General features: G+C 38.2%; 1 pseudogene; it reads left to right on the top strand.

The window, feature by feature from the left end:
- The first annotated feature begins 9,501 nt into the window (after window positions 1-9,501).
- LOC113284837 lies at window positions 9,502-9,601 on the top strand (annotated as a pseudogene).
- The last annotated feature ends 3,088 nt before the right edge of the window (window positions 9,602-12,689 follow it).

The following is a 12,689-nucleotide window of genomic DNA, read 5'->3' as shown; positions in this document are numbered from 1 at the left end:
CTCAAATAGGGTAAGTCGTGCTTACATGAGACATGCATGTCTCCGCTCTAGGTCATAAGTCCGTCAGAGAAGTTTTTACGCATCTACAGAGCCTACATGACTAGCAGTTTCTCGTCGAGGATGTATATTAGTAATCATGGCATCACAACCAGCCACGTCTCGCGAAGACACGCTAAAATTATGGATGTTCTGATTCATATGTCCGATGAGGACACTTTACACTCTATAGAACCTACATGACTAGCAGTATTTCGTCGAGGATGTGCCCTAGGATTCAAGGCATCACGACCAGCAGTGTCTTGCGGGGACGTATACTAGAAATCTTGGATGTGGGTGCCTTGAGGACCAATGACTTAGTCTCTTCTGTGAGAGTTTAGTTTTGTCCTACTGGGACGATCTTGTCTTTTGGAAATGAGGATCAAACTTCTCTTCAGAGATTTTTCTTTTTACGTCCAATCCTCTCTCATTTTAGTCTTGCTAAAATTTTGGAAAAGACTTGTTAGATCAGAATGATGACTCAACCCCTAGTTGTGGAAGTACCATTTTGCCTCTGGTCTTGAAATGACATTTTTACCCTTATCCAAATTTCACCATCTACACCCATATATCTTCCCTCTTATCTTATTAAACATATTTCCGTCAAAAAAACTGTTGTTCTCTCAGAAAATGATAACACATGGGAATGATGTTTGGTATGCCATTTCTATAGTTAAAATACTATTCAACAACTTCATTGTGTAGTTGTCTCTTTGCTAAATGAACTTTATTTCATACTCATATTGTTACTAGCGTCAGTGGGCTTAGAAACAAGGTTTTCATTCTTTGCATGTCTAAAGCATATTTTACCAAGGTTGATAAGAAAATACATTGGTATGTTATAATCCTCAGGGTGGTTCTTTTTTCGGGATGGCCAAACAATTATCTCACTACCTCCATCAAAGAGGTAATGTGGCTTGTTATCTGCAATGTACCTAACGAACTTACTGAATTTCAAGATATGATAAAGATAAGTTTCAATTTGATTGGGAACTTATTAAATTTAATTATCTTTATGGTAATTACCATCTTAAGAAGAATATGAAAGTCAATGTTCTCATCTCGCCTCAAAAGCATCTGCCTATATTCCCCTCATTTCCACAAGTAAGATCGAACCTTTCCTAATTAAATGACATTATCCGGTGGTTCCATAAAATTTCTGTGCTCCCGATCATACTATCAATCACAATTAGGCCTTGTGCACCGAAACTAGAGCTAGAGATGTTCAACAAACTGGCCAAACAAGTCATTTGTCTTCTCACTTGAACACGATCGTGGAAAGTAAACTTCATCTTCTTGGATAAGTTATCCACTGTTCCCCGAAGTCTAAAGAGGGTGTAGGTATTAGAAAATCCGAGTTAAATAATAGCGTTATGCTTGCTATAAATGCCTGGAAATTAGTGGCGTTCCCCGACTCTCATCTAGGTAGTGTCTTAAGTCTTATTTTTCGAATGCTATATTTCCTGAGATTTTCTCTTGGACTTGGAGGTGTCATACTATAAATGAGCTTAGAACCTTTTATTTCTTGGATTATAAGGGATGGTCAGTTTATTGACCCATATAATAAGAAGTGGATTAATTCCATCTCTGGATCTACCATGCTTAACCCACGGGTTCCTCTTAATCCTTGCCTTAAGGTCTCTTATTACATCATCGGAGAAACCAGTCTTAGAATATTATAGATTACACTCCTTTCGACAGTGCTTTTGTTAACAAGATTGTTATTTCCCCCTAATGAAGCCATATGTGTATCTAAGATATAAAGGATTAAAAGCTTTTAAAGAATGATATATATAGTTATAGATCTGCTTATTTGGGTTTCGTAGGTCTTCGACCGTTCCAATTACGGATCTTTGGAAATTTATTTCGAAACTTAGAATACCTCATCGTGTATGGTTTATTTTAGGGAACTGATGTGATTTGTAGATAGTGGTAAAAGTGGTTCGATTCTCAGACTTGTGAAGGATATTAATTAGACTTAAATTCTAATATTAAAATAGAAAACTCACTAAAAATTATAGCAAACTCAATCAAAGATGATATCAATACTAAAAGAAACACTGAGGCTAAGATTCCACTATTTTCCAAGTTCAAAGTGATTAAACCAATACTTATATTTATGCAATTTTGTTGTTTAATTTGATTCTAAAATATTGCAACAAGTAGATTTTCAAAAGTAATAATTGTAAATACCAAGTATGAAGCATCAAAAGTCTTAAAACTGAGCATACTCCATCAAAATAGATCACAATCACTCAAATAAAAATCATATTCAATAATATTTCAAGGAAAATAATCATATAATTATTGCAAATAAAAATATAAAATAGAATATACCACTTTTTGTTGGAAAAATAGCTTCCTCTATCGCCTCAGCAATGGGGTTTAGCTCCTCATATTAATCATGATCTCAAAATATGTGTTTGTTGCTCAAAAGATTATTAAAAGAGTGAAAAGTGATAACACAGACTGTTTGCAACAGTGTAGTGGTGTTGCAAAACAGCTGTTACAATGGAACTGTTACAGAAAAACTGTTCCTTTGTCGCTGATTTAAGACTGCCCTGAAATAAGACTGCTCTGAACAGCTTAATGTCTTCAGCTGTTAAACAACGACACTTTTCTGCGACTGTCAACCGGGGGTCAATGTTCTTCAGTTGTTGTTCTTCTTCAACAGCAGCAACAGCAGAAATAGAGTTTGGTAAAGCTGTGATTTCTTCTTCTCTGGATCTCCTTAGGTTCCCAAACTCTCGACACCCCTTCTATATGACCCAAAACATCTATTTATATCAAAAATACCGATTAAATCTCTCCCAAATCTTCCAAAATCTCTTTCCTTCTCTTCACGGCCAAGTTGCGATAATTTCTTTTTTTAGGATTTCTACGCGTTTCTGAGCTTTCCTTTTTATTTGAAACTCTTCCTTATATAGATACAAATCTTTGGGAAGGTTTACAACATTTTAATCACTCTAAAATTCCCTAAAACAGGCCACACACGTGACTTTCCATATTTTCTTGTTGTGAGAAAAATCCGTCGTTTGAGCCCATTCTAATCGATTTAAACACCCATATCAGATTCCTAGACCCATAAGGAGTCTATCCTATGAAATTCAGAGGTTTAATCGACCTCAAACTCCTCCAAATCACGATCACCAAAACTGTTCTTTAACTGCACTATTTTCCATGTTGAAGATGGTTTCCCCTTATCCAGAGTAGGGGTGCGATTAGCAGATGCCTGGAAATGGGATGCCCCTTAGTAATTAGGTTACCCCTTATCCAAAGTGAGAGTCCAAATATCAAATGTCCTCCGGGTGCTTTCCGACAACTTTTCGAGCCAATTTTTTCCAAAAATTTTTATTAGCCAAAAATACCTACAAATAAATAAAACACCATAATAAGTACAAAAATGAGCCCTAACAATATATAAAATCGAGACAAATCGGACACAAAAATGTGTCTATCAAATACCCCTAAACCTATTATTTGCTAGTCCTCGAGCAAAAATAAAATAGAAATAAAATCCTAACTCACTATCGCAGGCATCGTCGATTGCATTTAGCGTATGCAATAAGCCTTTAAACCCCTAGGTGTCCCTAGTGGCGGAGTGTTGTCTTCGGAGGGCTTACCAGAGGTATACCCACAAAACCTTTTTACTCCAGACCCTAGCTATCTACACAGAACCTTGGAAGGCACTAAAGAATCTCCTTGGTTGGCATACTTATTGACTACAGGAGGAAGTACCCTGATGCGAAATTCCAATTGTTGTACACGAGTTTGCACTCAAGCATACTAAAATTCATATGAAGTGACAGAGCTCTACTCAGATAGTGCACTATGGACATCAATATCCGGAGTCAAAACTAATCACATGGATAGATCAAGAAGATGGATATAGAAAAACATAGATGGTTTTGATGTTTACTAGGTGAACGGTGTTTCTCATATCTGTCTGAAGGCCTCCGCCAAAATGAACCTATCCTAATGGACTGAGATACTAGTCTGACTAATATCAACACACTGGCATATACAAGGGAACCAGTGATTGATAATCCTAACTCTAGGTCAACACAACTGGCATATACAAGGGTTCCAGTGGTCGACTTTATTGAATTTATTCCAGTTGGTCAGGGTCTGGTCTCTCTTTTTTTTTTTTTTTGTATCTCAATCACTCTAATTCACCCTAGCATTGGTAACAACTTGAATCGTGAGCCCCACCTAATCACTTAGAGAAACATAGTTTAAAAACAAAACAAAATAAAAACAGAAGTGAAAAGGACTCAACGAGATATGGTGAAACTATCATGTTATTTCTAACACCTGAGCTCTGTGCTTTTATGAATAGACTCTTTAGATGTTGCCATCTAGTCAGATTGGTTCCTCAACTCCTACAAAAAATGCTTCCATCCACTTAGATTGGTTAGTGCCATCCTTAATAGGGATAAATTTCTAGGCTCTGGAGTTTATTATTGCAACGAAAAGGTAACAAAAAGTTCTACCCCACCCCCAAACTTAAATCTAACATTGTCCTCAATGTTTCTAATCAAAGAACAGTACCAAAAATATAAGTAACATGAGGAAATAGTAAAGAGAAGTCGGAAAGATAGTACCTGGGTGAAGTGTAACCAAAAACCTACAAAAATATTATACAACACAAAATCGCCTCGATGGTCAATCAAGGTAAACAGGGTCCTCCAGAGGGACCTCCTCAACATCACCTGTAGGAAAAGGCTCTAAAAAGGGCTTCAATCGCTGACCGTTAACCTTCGAAGAACTACTACCATCTGGTGTCTCAATCTCAACAGCGCCATGAGGAAAAACAGTACGGACCACAAAAGGACCGGTCCACCGAGAGCGCAACTTCCCGGGGAATAGATGCAAACGAGTGTCATACAGAAGAACTTTTTGACCTGGAGAAAATGACTTTCGTAAAATATTCCTATCATGCACAAGTTTCATTTTGTTCTTATACTCCTTAGCACTATCGTATGCATCTCTACGAATCTCGTCCAACTCATTGAGCTGGAGCTTTCTTTGAGCTCCTGCCTTGTCAAGTGAAAAGTTTAAGTTCTTAATAGCCCAATAGGCTCGATGCTCTAACTCAACAGGCAGGTGACATGCCTTGCCAAACACTAAACGATAAGGTGACATTCCAATGGGTGTCTTAAACGCAGTACGGTAAGCCCATAAGGCATCAGTAAGCCTCGACGACCAGTCTTTCCTATTTGGATTAACTGTTTTCTCTAGAATACGTTTAATTTCCCTATTGGAAACCTCTACCTGACCACTAGTCTGAGGGTGATATGGGGTTGCTACTTTATGGGTAATACCGTATTGTTTCATTAAAAGAGAAAACGGTCTATTACAAAAGTGTGAACCTCCATCACTAATTATAGCTCGCGGCGTACCAAAACGTGTAAGTATATTCTCTTTCAAAAACTGGACTACGACCCTGTGGTCATTCGTTCTACACGGAACCGCCTCAACCCACTTAGACACATAGTCAAGCGACAAGTATGTAAAGATAACCAAACGAAATAGGAAATGGACCCATAAAATCAATGCCCCACACATCAAAGACCTCAATCACTAAAATAGGGTTCAAAGGCATCATATTTCTACGGGAAATGGTTCCTAACTTCTGGCAACGCTCACAAGAAACACAATGACTATGGGAATCTTTAAACAACGAAGGCCAGTAAAATCCACACTGCAAAATCTTAGCAGCAGTCTTCTTAGCACTAAAATGACCCCCACATGCATGTTCATGACAAAAGGAGATAATACTAGACTGGTCACTCTCAGATACACATCTCCTAATAATCTGGTCCGGACAATACTTAAACAGATAAGGATCGTCCCAAAAGAAATGCTTAACCTCGGCTAAAAACCTAGAACGATCTTGCTTACCCCAATGTTGAGGGGTTCGACCAGTAACAAGATAATTCACTATATTTGCATACCAAGGTGATTGGGAAACAGAGAACAATTGTTCATCAGGAAAGCTATCCCTTATAGGAAGGGAATCACTAGGGGAACTAACAACTAGCCTAGACAAGTGATCTGCTACTACATTTTCTGCACCCTTTTTGTCTCTAATGTCTGGGGAAAATTCCTGTAACAATAGGATCCATCTAATCAATCTAGGTTTGGTATCCTTCTTAGATAAAAGGTATTTCAAAGCAGCATGATCTGTATAGATTATGATCTTAGAACCTAATAGGTAGACCTAAACTTATCCAAGGCAAACACGATGGCTAAAAGTTCCTTCTCGGTAGTTGTGTAGTTCATTTGGGCATCATTCAGAGTTTTGCTAGCATAATAAATCACATGAAGTAATTTGTTTTCTCGTTGTCCTAAAACGACGCCTATAGCATAATCTGAAGAATCACACATAATCTCAAAGGGTAGGTTCCAGTTAGGTGCCTGGACTATCGGGGCAGTAGTGAGTAAAGTTTTAAGCTTCTCAAAAGCCTCTAAACAAGCATCATCAAAGACAAACTTAACATCTTTTGCAAGCAAATTGCAAAGAGGTCTAGAAATCAAGCTAAAATCCTTAATGAATCGACGGTAAAAACCTGCATGCCCTAGGAATGACCTAATATCTTTTACGGTTTTTGGGACCTGTAAAGTCTTAATAAGGTCAACTTTGGCTTTGTCTACCTCTATACCCTTTGAAGAGACGATGTGCCCTAATACAATTCCTGATTTAACCATGAAATGGCATTTTTCCCAATTAAGCACTAAATTTTTTTCCTTACACCTAGTCAACACTAATGTCAAATGATGCAAGCACTCATCGAAAGATGAACCAAACACTGAAAAATCATCCATAAAGACCTCTAAGAACCGTTCTACCATATCAGAAAATATGCTCATCATACAACGCTGAAAAGTTGCAGGGGCATTACATAGCCCGAAAGGCATGCGTCTATACGCAAAGGTACCAAAGGGACAGGTAAAGTGGTTTTCTCTTGGTCTTCTGGGGCAATAACGATCTGATTATAACCGGAGTAGCCATCTAAGAAGCAATAGTGACTATGTCCAGCTAATCGCTCTAGCATTTGGTCGATAAAAGGAAGGGGAAAGTGATCCTTCCTTGTGACCTTGTTCAATTTCCTATAGTCAATACACACACGCCATCCCGTGGTCACTCGGGTTGGGATTAATTCATTATTATCATTCTGGACTACAGTGATACCTGATTTCTTGGGGACAACCTGAATAGGTCTGACCCACTTACTGTCTGAAATTGGGTAAATAATACCCGCATCTAACAACTTAAGCACCTCTTTTCGAACTACCTCTTTCATGTTAGGGTTCAGTCGACGTTGCATCTCCCTAGAAGGTTTGGAGTCTTCCTCTAAATGAATCTGATGCATACACACAGTAGGACTTATACCCTTAATGTCTGCTATAGTCCACCCTAAAGCTTCCTTATTGTCTTGAAGTACATTTACTAGCCTACTTTCCTGATCACTATCCAAATTGGAAGCTACAATCACAGGTAAAGTCTCAGATGGGCCTAAAAACACATACTTTAGAGTATCGGGTAGTGGTTTAAGGTCCAACTTTGGGGGCTCTTCTAAAGAAGGAATTAGGGTAGTCTCAGAAACTGGTAACGGTTCGAACCTAGCTTTCCATCTATCAGTGTCTAACACAGGGGTAGAATCTAATAGAGCATTCACCTGTTCAATAGTGCTATCGTCGTCAAAATCTAAACCAAAATGGGATAGACAACTTTCTAATGGGTCTTCAGACAAGATGTTTGGTAATGACTCCTGAACTAAGGCTTCTATCATGTTCACCTCCTCAACACATGTGTCATCTAGCTCATGAGGTTGCTTACTGACATTAAAAATGTTCATCTCCATAGTCATATTACCAAAAGATAAACTCATCACACCATTTCGACAGTTAATGATCGCATTAGACGTAGCTAAAAATGGGCGACCTAAAATCACAGGTATCTGGTTCTCTGGGTCAGGGACAGGTTGGGTATCTAGGACCACGAAATCCACTGGATAAATAAACTTGTCGACCTCAATAAGAACATCCTCGATAACACCTCGAGGGATTTTAACAGACCTATCAGCTAACTGCAGTGTCATCTGAGTAGGTTTCATTTCACCAAGTCCTAGCTGTAAGTATACATGGAATGGCAGTAAGTTCACACTGGCTCCTAAGTCAAGTAAAGCTTTTTCTACCCGGAAGTTACCTATTGTGCAAGCAATGGTAGGAGAACCTGGGTCTTTGTACTTTGGAGTTGTGGTGTTCTGAATGATTGAACTTACGTGACTAGCTAAAAAGGCTTTCTTATGGACGCTAAGTTTTCGCTTTCGCGTACACATATCCTTAAGGAACTTGGCATAAGCAGGAATTTGCCTAATTGCATCTAATAAGGGAAGGTTTATGGTAACTTGCTTAAAAACCTCCACTATGTCATTAAAGTTCGATTCCTTCTTTGTTGGTACTAATAGCTGAGGAAATGGGGCTCTAGGCCTAAAATCAGACCTTTCAGGAACCGAATTCACATCATCAGAAACTTTATCAGTCTCTTCAGCTACTGGTCCTGAGAGGTGAGATCCTGAGGGGTGAACTACAGTATGTTCACTATCGGGCATGGTTACCTTATTGTCTACAACTCTACCACTTCTAAGGGTTCTAACATTCAATTGATTCGATGGTTTTGCACCTAATTCATGAACTCCTCTAGGGTTGGGTTGTGTTTGACTAGGAAACTTACCTTTTTCTCTCAAAGAATCACTTATCAGACCAACCTGGGTTTTTAACTCGGAAATAGCCTGACTATTTTCTTGTCCTATCCTGTTACTAGCTTGTAGACTCTGTTCTACGGATAACTGGAATTTTGCAGTTTGCTGAGTTAACAAGGCGAGAGATTCCTCTAAACTTAGGATTTTCTTATCTGACTGATTCTGAAACTGAGCTAGTCCTGAAGGATTCTTAGTATAGCCAAAACCTGGGGGAGCATTAGAATTACTAAACTGACCTTGACTTTGGCCCTTAGACCACGAAAGGTTCGGATGGTTTCTCCAACCAGGATTATAGGTTTCTGAATATGGGTCAATCTTTTGACGGTTATCAAATCTAGTGTTATTATAAAGAGCATTGGCCTGCTCTTCAATATTCTGGCCTTCCCAAAAAGGCTCCACTCTACCACTAGTCTGGCCCACTTCTAAGGCTTCTAACCTTTTTGCTATAGCAGCAATTTTGGCATCTGATTCATAGCCTCCTTCTACCCTATTAACGTTTCCTCTACTTAAAAGAATTGTTTTCTGGGGTGCCCTACTATTTTCCCATTGCTGGGTTTTTTCGGCGATTTCATTAAAAAATTCCATCGCCGCATCAACAGTTTGGTTTTCAAATCCACCAGTGCATAGAGACTCAACCATGGTCGTTGTGGAATAATCTAAACCCTCATAAAGGATCTGAACTAGCCTAACCTTTTCTAAACCATGATGAGGACACTGGGATAATAAATCATTGAACCTTTCCAAATACCTATATAAAGATTCTCCCTCTTGTTGTGAAAATGTGCATATTTGCGTCCTAATAGACGATGTTTTGTGCCTAGGGAAAAACTTATTGAAAAAGGCAGATGTAAGTTGTTCATATGTCTCAATTGACTCGGAGTCCAAACTATACAGCCACGACTTGGCCTTATCTTTCAGGGAAAATGGGAATAACCTAAGTTTCAAAGCATCATCATCTAAGCCTCTAATTCTTAGAGTACTACAAATTTCCTCAAAATCCCTAACATGGTAATAAGGGTTTTCATTTTTTCCCTAAAAAGATTGGGAGCATCTGTAAGGTCCCAGGTTTCAGTTCATAGGGTGCCTCCGTTTCAGCTAACTTAATACACGAAGGACGGGTAGTCCTAGTTGGATTCAACAAAGCTTTCAAAGTTGCCATTTCTGGCGCTATCGGAGCAACAGGATTCTCTCCTCAGTCAAAGAACGTTCAAAAACAGACTCTTCAAAAGCCGGACTTTCTAGATTAAGGTAATCGAGACGCTTCGAACTACTAGGTTTCTCTTTAACAAATCTACCTAGTGCGTCTCTTTTACGTTCAGGCATACAATAGAATTTTCTAAATTGGAAGGGTAAGCAAACACAGATCAAGGCCGACTCAACCAAATCAAACCTATTGATTTCTAGCAAACAAAAAGCATGATGGCTCCACTTAGATTGTTTCTAGACCAGCTTCTAATCCTTCGAACGGGAATTCGTTACAATTTAAGCAAACCCCTCTGGAATCAATCCGAGTTAACGTAAGTTGAATAGAGGCGAGGGAAGCTCGGTGGAGCTTTGATACCCAAGGCCTCACCGGTATTACAAGGCGGCGCAGTCACGCATTCAACTTACAGAAACCGTCAAGAACTTCGAAGTATGCTTAAAAGAGTAACCAATATTTTTCGAATGACTTTCCTGTTAAGCTCGTTACCCTATCGGTCGTTCTAGTCAAAATTTTAGGCTTAGGTTCGCGTAGGTTACGTGTTCCTAAAGCGGGCAAGAAGAGAACGGTGATGAAATCCGAACCCTTATCTTGTATGGCCAGGCCTTGCCCTTTACTAGAAAAATAAATGTCGTATTCAGTCCTCAACATATATGCATACGAAGGAGTCCAGTAACTCGCTGACAGGGGATTCGCGAGTGTTTAGAATCTTACCTCCCGTTCCAGACGGGGGATGAATCGGTTGTAGTCGACTCGGGCCACTGACTCCGATGTCTAGTGTACGAACCCAAGGTGCAGAGACAATATCGTAATTGTCCTCCTTCTCTGCAAACAGTTTATATTTAAAGTACCCTTCCGTAGGGTAAAAAAAAAATAATGTCCCAAAGTCCAAAAGTCCAAAAAAAATAAAGAAAAATTACAAAAATAATAAACCCTAATACATTTTTTTTTTAAATAAAATAATAAACAAACCCTAAACTAAAATTGTCTAAAATAAAATTGTCTCTTCTTTTGTTCTTTTTGCTTTAATCTTTAGCTCCAAGTCTTTATGAAATCACCAAACTCCTTGGCTCAATTTTCTTTATGATCCAGAACCTGTAGACACAAGATAAATACCCAAAAACATAAAAAAGGACAAAAAATAAAAAAAAAATAAAAAAAATAAATCTAAAACCCTAAAAAAAGTCCGTCGGCGGCGCCAAAAATTGATGTGATTTGTAGATAGTGGTAAAAGTGGTTCGATTCTCAGACTTGTGAAGGATATTAATTAGACTTAAATTCTAATATTAAAATAGAAAACTCACTAAAAATTATAGCAAACTCAATCAAAGATGATATCAATACTAAAAGAAACACTGAGGCTAAGATTCCACTATTTTCCAAGTTCAAAGTGATTAAACCAATACTTATATTTATGCAATTTTCTTGTTTAATTTGATTCTAAAATATTGCAACAAGTAGATTTTCAAAAGTAATAATTGTAAATACCAAGTATGAAGCATCAAAAGTCTTAAAACTAAGCATACTCCATCAAAATAGATCACAATCACTCAAATAAAAATCATATTCAATAATAGTTCAAGGCAAATAATCATATAATTATTGCAAATAAAAAGATAAAATAGAATATACCACTTTTTGTTGGAAAAATAGCTTCCTCTATCGCCTCAGCAATGGGGTTTAGCTCCTCATATTAATCATGATCTCAAAATATGTGTTTGTTGCTCAAAAGATTATTAAAAGAGTGAAAAGTGATAACACAGACTGTTTGCAACAGTGTAGTGGTGTTGCAAAACAGCTGTTACAATGGAACTGTTACAGAAAAACTGTTCCTTTGTCGCTGATTTAAGACTGCCCTGAAATAAGACTGCTCTGAACAGCTTAATGTCTTCAGCTGTTAAACAACGACACTTTTCTGCGACTGTCAACCGGGGGTCAATGTTCTTCAGTTGTTGTTCTTCTTCAACAGCAGCAACAGCAGAAATAGAGTTTGGTAAAGCTGTGATTTCTTCTTCTCTGGATCTCCTTAGGTTCCCAAACTCTCGACACCCCTTCTATATGACCCAAAACATCTATTTATATCAAAAATACCGATTAAATCTCTCCCAAATCTTCCAAAATCTCTTTCCTTCTCTACACGGCTAAGTTGCGATAATTTCTTGTTTTAGGATTTCTACGCGTTTCTGAGCTTTCCTTTTTATTCTAAACTATTTCTTAGATAGATACAAATCTTTGGGAAGGTTTACAACGTTTTAATCACTCTAAAATTCCCTAAAAAAAGGCCACACACGTGACTTTCCATATTTTCTTGTTGTGAGAAAATCCGTCGTTTGAGCCCATTCTAATCGATTTAAATACCCATATCAGATTCCTAGACCCATAAGGAGTATATCCTATGAAAATCAGAGGTTTAATCGACCTCAAACTCCTCCAAATCACGATCACCAAAACTGTTCTTTAACTGCACTATTTTCCCGCCAATTTTCTGGTTTTTGAATGTTGAAGATGGTTGCCCCTTATCCAGAGTAGGGGTGCGATTAGCAGATGCCTTGAAATGGGATGCCCCTTAGTAATTATGTTACCCCTTATCCAAAGTGAGAGTCCGAATAGCAAATGTCCTCCGGGTGTTTTCCGACAACTTTTCGAGCCAATTTTTCCAAAAATGTTTATTAGCCAAAAATACC

The sequence above is a fragment of the Papaver somniferum genome, chromosome 5, assembly GCF_003573695.1.
Source record: "Papaver somniferum cultivar HN1 chromosome 5, ASM357369v1, whole genome shotgun sequence".
In the NCBI taxonomy this organism is placed as follows: Eukaryota; Viridiplantae; Streptophyta; class Magnoliopsida; order Ranunculales; family Papaveraceae; genus Papaver; species Papaver somniferum.
Note: the sequence above shows the minus strand (reverse complement) of the source record. Positions and strands in the feature narration are given on the sequence as shown.